This window comes from Papio anubis, chromosome 7 (genome assembly GCF_008728515.1).
Source record: "Papio anubis isolate 15944 chromosome 7, Panubis1.0, whole genome shotgun sequence".
NCBI lineage: Eukaryota > Metazoa > Chordata > Mammalia > Primates > Cercopithecidae > Papio > Papio anubis.
This window is the reverse complement of record NC_044982.1, coordinates 83,233,140-83,241,650: the sequence shown is the minus strand read 5'-3', so window position 1 is coordinate 83,241,650 and position 8,511 is coordinate 83,233,140.

The following is an 8,511-nucleotide window of genomic DNA, read 5'->3' as shown; positions in this document are numbered from 1 at the left end:
GTACTTTTTAGTAGAGACGGGGTTTCACCATATTAACCAGGATGGTTAATATGGTGAAACCCCGTCTCTACTAAAAAGTACAAAAAAACTAGCTGGGCAAGGTGGCGGGCGCCTGTAGTCCCAGCTACTTGGGAGGCTGAGGCAGGAGAATGGCGTGAACCCGGGAGGCGGAGCTTGTAGTGAGCTGAGATCCGGCCACTGCACTCCAGCCTGGGCGACAGAGCGAAACTCCGTCTCAAAAAAAAAAAAAAAAAAAAAAAAAAATCAGATAACTTTTGACAAGAACTATGTATAAAGATAAAAATGAACTACCTACTAAATAAATTACAGATATTATGTATAATACCACATTTTAGTTTAAGTGTATATAATATATATTTATGTTGTGTGTTGGTATATGCATTGAAAGAAATTCTGGAAGGATTTATATGAAGGCTGTCAACCATGTTTGTCTTTGGGGAATAAGATCAGAGGTGATGGGCTTTCAATTTCTAATTTATAAACTTGTGGCTGGGCGTGGTGGCTCACACCTGTAATTCCAGCACTTTGGGAGGCCAAGGCGGGCAGATTACCTGTTTTGATACTATCAAAAGGAAATTTTAGATTACCTTTAGATAATGTTCCACGTTATCTAGGAATTTAGTCTAAAAGGTATAATTACAGGAATTTTAATTTCTTTTAAGGTTATTTGTGCCAGGCACAGTGGCTCATGCCTATAATCCCAACACTTTGGGAGGCCGAGGAGGGTTGATCACTTGAGGTCAGGAGTTCGAGACTAGCCTGGCCAACATGGTGAAACCCCGTCTCTACTAAAAATACAAAAATTAGCTGGGTGTGGTGGTGGGTGCCTGTACCATAGCTACTTGGGAGGTTGAGGCAGGAAAATCGCTTGAACCTGAGAGGCAGAGGTTGCAGTGAACTGAGAATGCGCCACTGCACTCTAGTCTGGGCGACAGAGCAAGACTCTGTTTCAAAATAAATAAATAAATAAATAACAATACTTTATAAACATGTGTTTTAATCTTTTTTAATAACTAAATGCAACGTGATTCTGGATAGAGAAAACACTTTTTTTCTCTCTCTCTTTTTCTTTTTCTTTTTTTTTTTTTTGTTGAGACGGAGTCTTGTTCTGTCGCCCAGGCTGGATTGCAGTGGCATGATCTCAGCTCACTGCCAGCTCCGCCTCCCGGGTTCATGCCATTCTTCTGCCTCAGCTTCCTGAGCAGCTGGGACAACAGGCACCCACCACCATGCCCAGCTAATTTTTTTGTATTTTTAGTACAGACGAGGTTTCACCGTGTGTTAGCCAGGATTGTCTCAATCTCCTGACCTTGTGATCCGCCCGCCTTGGCCTCCCAAAGTGCTGGGATTACAGGTGTGAGTCACTGCACCTGGTCTCTTTCTTTTTCTATAAAGGATATTTGTGGGAAAATTGGCAAAATTTGCATAAAATTTCTAGATTAGACAATGCAATATCAATGTTAATTTCTTGATTTTGATAACTGAACTCTGCTTATGTAAGAGAATGTCCTTATTTCTAGGAAGTACACACTAAAGTATTTAGGGGTAACAGGGCATTATGTCTGCAACTTATTCTCAAATAACACAGAAGAAAACAATAATGGAGAGAGAATAACAAAGCAAAGATGGTAAAATAACATTTGGAGAATCTGGATTACGGTAAACAGGAATTCTTTTTCTTTTTCTTTTCTTTCTTTTTTTTTTTTTTTTTTTTTTGCTAGTCAAGTGAAACAATAGGAATGGAGAAAGAACAAGGAAATCTGTAAGAGGGGTCAGGGTGCCGTGGCTCACATCTGTAATCCTAGCACTTTGCGAAGCTGAGGGGGAAGGACTGCTTGAGTCCAGGAGTTCAAGACCAGCTTGGACAACCTAGGGAGATCCCCACCATCTCTACAAAGAAAAAAAAACATTTTTTTAAAAAATTAGCCTGGGTCAGACGCAGTGGCTCATGTCTGTAATCCCAGCACTTTGGGAGGCCCAGGTGGGTGGATCACCTGAGGCCAGGAGTTTCAGACCTGCCTGACCAACATGGCGAAACCCTGTCTCTACTTAAAATACAAAAATTAGCTGGGAGTGGTGGCAGGCACCTGTAATCCCAGGTGCTCGGGAAGCTGAGACAGGAGAATTGCTTGAACCCAGGAGGTGGAGACTGCAGTGAGCTGAAATCACGCCATTGCACTCCAGCCTGGGTGACAAGAGCAAGATTCTGTCTTAAAAATAAACAAACAAACAAAAAATTAGCCTGGCATGGTGATGTGCACCTGTAGTCCCAACATCTTGGGAGGCTGGAGTGGGAGGATTGCATGAGCCCAGGAGGCAGAGACTGCAGTGAGCCGTTATCATGCCACTTTGCTTTGGCCTGGGTGACAGTCAGATCCTGTCTCAAAAAAAAAAAAGAAAAAAAAGAAATCTATAAATGGTTGTGCTCAATTAGTTGTAAACACCACTGTGCTTGGACAGCCCAAAATTCTTTGTTCTACATTTGTACTTTTCTGTATGTCTGAAATTATAAATGGAAAGTTTTAAAAGAGGTCTAGAACAAGATATAAAGTCGGTTACCATTTGTGTGTGTAAAAATGGAATATATGTAGATATTTGCAATATGCAAATGATCTGTGGAAAGATACACAAGAACTAGTACTATTAATGGCCTTTGGAAGTGAAAATTTGGTGACTGAGAACAGAGGAAAAACGAAGACTAATTTTTTATTGCAAGCCTTTTGATAGCTTTTGAATTTTCACTAATTTGCCTATTTTAAAAGTAAATATAATTAAATAAGTAAATTAAAAATTATTTTTAAAAAGCAAACATAATTTAAAAATAATACAAAATATTGTATAATAAAGAATTTCAAACATTCCCCAAAGGAGAGAGAATACAATGAACTCTCACACATCAGAATCATCACCCAGATTCTACAATTATCAAGATTTTGCTATGTTGTTTTATCTACCTATTTCCCCCTTCTATGTCTTGTCTTCTTTACTGAAATGTTTAAAAAATAACTACAGACATCATGCTATTTCATCCCCACATATCTCAATAAACACCTCTGAAAAAAATTATGGAATTGTCTTACATAACTCAAGGCCATTATCACACCTAATGAAATTAACAATTCCATTGGTATCAACTAATATCCAGTTTATAATAAAATATCTTCAAATATCAAAAAAGGTCCACATACTGGAGTCAAGCGTGATGGCTCATGCCTGAAATCCCATCACTCTGGGAGGCTGAAGTGGGTGGATCACCTGAGGTCAGGAGACCAGCCTGGCCAGCATAGTGAAACCCCCATCTCTACTAAAAATAAAAAATACTAGCTGGGCGTGATGGCAGGTACCTGTAATCCCAGCTACTAGGGAGGCTGAAGCAGGAGAATCGCTTGAACCTGGGAAGCAGAGGTTGCAGTGAGCCGAGATCGCACCATGGCACTACAGTCTCAAAACAAGAGCGAAACTCCGTCTCAAAAAAAAAAAAAAAAAAAAAAAGGTCCACACTGCATGTAAACACTATACTCTACCTGGTAAGTTTTTTTCTCATGGTATATGGATTAATAGTTGTCAAAAGGCTTTACATGTATACTGGGGCTGAACAAATAAGTAAATGTATAGTGGATTTTGGGAGGCAGGGTTTTCACTATGAGAAAGAGAAGTAACATAAGCAAGGAGGGAAAAATAGAATGAGCCCTTGGGTACTGGATTAGAGTTGGTTAGCTAGCTTGGTATATATATAGACAGAAATATGTGTATATTCATCAGTCGGTATACACACAAATATTACCTAATGCTATACCTCACGCTGTCCACTGAGAGGGCCTAGAGGCAAACACACCCCCATAGCAATGGGCACATCTTGTGTCCAGATTTTGGTTTCAAAATAATGTGAACTCCGAAAATTTGAGACAGGTCTCAGTTAATTGTTTATTTTGCCAAGGTTGGGGACATGTGTCCGTGACAGTCTCAGGAAGTCCTGAAGACTTGTGCCCAAAGTGGTTGGGGTATAAAACTAATACATTTTAGGGAGGCATGCGACATCAATCAGTATGGAAGAAGTACATTGGTTCAGTCTGGAAAGGCAGGAAGACTTGAAGTGGGGAGGGGGCTACCAGGTCACAGATAGGTGGTATACAAATGGTTACATTCTTTGAATTTCTGTTAACCTTTCCAAAGGAGGCAATCAGATATGCATCTATCTCAGTGAGCAGAGGGGTGACTTTGAATAGAATGGGAGGCAGGTTTGCCCTAAGCTGTCCCCAGCTTGACTATTCCTTTTAGCTTAGTGATTTGGGGGCCCCAAACTTTATTTTCCTTTCATATTTACCCCCTTTTAAAAAATATTTTGGAGAAGGCATTTTACAAGAAAATTAATCGCTGGTCTCAGGTTTCATTTGCTCTCTCATGGCAAGGATGGTTTATTACTAGACAGGTAGGTCCCGAAAACTGATTTTTAGCAGGTTGTGAAGTCTCATGTCCTATGAAGGGAAAATAGTGGGGAGGAAGGGAGAAAAAACAACAACAAACAAAAGAACACTCCTGGAAAATCTATATAGGCCACATTTCTCTGAAGTCTATAGTCAGCAGGCAGGTATGAAAGTGGCTTATGTAGCTGGGCGCGGTGGCTCACGCCTGTAATCCCAGCACTTTGGGAGGCCGAGGCGGGCGGATCACAAGATCAGAAGATCGAGACCACGGTGAAACCCCGTCCCTACTAAAAATACAAAAATTAGCCCGGCGAGGTGGCGGGCGCCTGTAGTCCCAGCTACTAGGGAGGCTGAGGCAGGAGAATGGCTGAACCCGGGAGGCGGAGCTTGCAGTGAGCCGAGATCGCGCCACTGCACTCCAGCCTGGGGGACAGAGCGACACTCCGTCTCAAACAAACAAACAAAACAAAACAAAACAAAAAAGAAAATGGCTTATGTATGTAAATAGGTTGCTGTTATTTTCTTCTGAAGTTTAAGTTGTTTAGTTTCAGTTCGCAGGGCTTTAAGAAAGCACAGCTAAGCCGGGTGCGGTGGCTCAAGCCTGTAATCCCAGCACTTTGGGAGGCTGAGACGGGTGGATCAGGAGGTCAGGAGATCGAGACCATCCTGGCTAACACCGTGAAACCCCGTCTCTAATAAAAAATACAAAAAACTAGCCGGGCGAGGTGGCGGGCGCCTGTAGTCCCAGCTACTCGGGAGGCTGAGGCAGGAGAATGGCGTGAACGCGGGAGGTGGAGCTTGCAGTGAGCTGAGATCCGGCCACTGCACTCCAGCCTGGGCGACAGAGCGAGACTCCGTCTCAAAAAAAAAAAAAAAAAAAAAGAAAGCACAGCTTAGTTTTCGGTGACTCCTAATTAGGAAAAATGGGGAAAAAAAGAAGGAAAAAAAGAAAAAAATTGAAAACATTATTTTGAAGACTTGTAACCAAGAAACAATTAGAATTCAGCCCAAACTGTAGAACATAAACAAACAAACAAACAAACAAAAAACTTAGGCAAGGCTAGACTCTAACAACAAGTGTACTATTGTCTTAAAACATATATATTTTTTTCTCTGTCTAGTTTCCCATTTTACTAGAGACAAATCATGGTAGGACTGGTTTGCTTATTATGCTTGGCCTAATTATTTGTATACAGTGCAGCAAGAATAATTATTTTTTTTTTTTTTTTTTTTTTTGAGACGGAGTCTCGCTCTGTCACCCAGGCTGGAGTGCAGTGGCCGGATCTCAGCTCACTGCAAGCTCCGCCTCCCGGGTTCCCGCCATTCTCCTGCCTCAGCCTCCGAGTAGCTGGGACTACAGGCGCCCGCCACCTCGCCCGGCTAGTTTTTTTGTATTTAATAGAGACGGGGTTTCACCGTGTTAGCCAGGATGGTCTCGATCTCCTGACCTCGTGATCCGCCCGTCTCGGCCTCCCAAAGTGCTGGGATTACAGGCTTGAGCCACCACGCCCGGCAGAATAATTATTTTTTATATAGGCTTTTAAATGGGCTTTGATGAAACTTTGTGCCATAGGAGGAATCTCAGATAAGATTTTAAAGCTGAGTCCAGCCCTGAATTTGTGCCATCAAATATCTACGAGTTGGGTGAATTTCCTCTCCCCCAACTTTTTTTTTTTTGAGAGAGATTCTTGCTCTGTCACCCAGGGTAGAGTGCAATGGCATGATCTTGGCTCACTGCAACCTCCCCTTCCCGGGTTCAAGCGATTCTCATGCCTCAGCCTCCCAAGTAGATGGGATTACAGGTGTGTGCCACCATGTCTGGCTAATTTTTGTAATTTCAGTAGAGATGGGGTTTCACCATGTTGGTCAGACTGGTGTTAAACTCCTGACCTCATGTGATCCGCCTGCCTCAGCCTCCCAAAGTGCTGAGATTACAAGCATGAGCCACTGTGGCTGGCCTTACTTTTAGTTTTTTAAGGAATCTCCACACGGTTTTCCCTAGCAGTTGTACTAGTTTACATTACCACCAGCAGTGTAGAAGTGTTCCCTGATCACCGTATCCATGCCAACATCTACTGTTTTTTGATTTTTTGATTATAGCCATTCTTGCAGGAGTAAGGTGGTATTGCCTTGTGGTTTTTATGTGCATTTCCCAGATCATTAGTGATGTTGAGCAGATGTTTGTTGGCCATTTATATATCTTCTTTTGAGAATTGTCCATTCATGTCCTTAGCCCACTTTTTGATGGGATTGTTTGTTTTTTTTTTTTTTTTTACTGATTTGTTTGAGTTCATTGTAGATTCTGGATATTAGTCCTTTGTCAGATGGATAGATTGTGAAGATTTTCTCCCATTCTGTGGGTTGTCTGTTTACTCTGCTGACTGTTCCTTTTGTCGTGCAAAAAAGCTCTTTAGTTTAATTAAGTCCCAACTATTTATCTTTGTTTTTATTACATTTGCTTTTGGGTTCTTGGTCTTGAAATCCTTGCCTAAGCCAATGTTTAGAAGCATTTTTCCAATATTATCTTCTAGAGTTTGTATAGTTTCAGGTCTTAGGTTTAAGTCCTTAATCCATCTGGAGTTGATTTTTGTATAAGGTGAGAGATGAGGATCTAGTTTCATTCTCCTACCTGTGGCTAGCCAATTATCCCAGCACCATTTATTAAAAAGTGTCCTTTTCCCACTTTATGTTTTTGTTTGCTTTGTCAAAGATCAGTTGGCTGTAAGTATTTGGGTTTATTTCTGGATTCTCTATTCTGCTCCATTGGTGTATGTGCCTATTTTTATACCAGTACCATGCTGTTTTGTTGACTATGACCTTATAGTATAGTTTGAAATCAGTTAGTGTGATACCTCCAGATTTGTCCTTTTTGTTTAGTCTTGCTTTGGCTATGCAGGCACTTTTTTCATTCCATATGAAGTTTAGAATTGTTTTTTCTAATTCTGTGAAGAATGATGGTAGTATTTTGATGGGGATTGTGTTGAATTTGTAGATTGCTTTTGGCAGTATGGCCATTTTCACAATATTGATTCTACCCATCCATGAGCATGGGATATATTTCCATTTGTTTCTGTCATCTATGATTTCTCTCAGCAGTGTTTTGTACTTTTCCTTGTAGAGGTCAACAAGGACTTTAAAAGCACATATACATGGATGTAATACCTTAGTTTAAAAAAATGTTTTATCTCGGTTTTTTTCCTAAGCAAACCAAAACTTAATAATAATATTTGGACTTTCTGGTTTGTCCTGAACATCCCTCCTTCTTAAACAACCAGTCATTTTATTTTAGGACTAAAAATTTACTATATAAGATTCTTTCTCATATACAATTATTTCTCTTTAAGTTTTCTTACCACACACACAAAAAAAATCTCTTTATTTTTATTTTACATCTGTTTTTATTTCCTGGTTCCTTTTACCTTGTTTTATACATAACCTTTAAATAAGCTTTGAATTAGACAAAAATTTTTCACCTTTTTTTTTAGAAAAGGACTTTTTTTTTTTAAAGCAAGAATGTTTTCCTACAATATATATTTATTGGAAAATACCCAAATAACAAAATACCTATTATTTAATTTAACTTTATTTCTAAATTACGACCAGTTAGTCTACAAGTATTTATCCCATTACATTTACCTAATTATTTTAATTTTTTACCTAGATTATTTATGAAAACTGTGATAGTCATGATTTAAAACTATGAAACTGCCATTGCAAAATTATAACTGAGACAGTGAAAAAAGATTTGACTTAACTGACTCCATATTGCTCTTAACCTCCAAGCTGTCCTTGTTCATTCCTGAACATAGGCTGAACTAATTTTGGGAAGGAACTGAGTTTATAGTTTTGCTTTGCAACAAAGACAATAACCATCCTTTCCCAAAACAAACCTCCTTACTGTCTGTGGACCAGACTGCCTAAAGCCACAGGTTTAGAAGTTATGGCAATCTTATTAGATTCAAAATGCAGCTATTTTTATTAAACCCATATCAATGTCTTATTTATTAAAAATTACACAAGCATAGATCATTCTGCTTTGGCCTAGGTTTATAGTTTTGTAATCTCT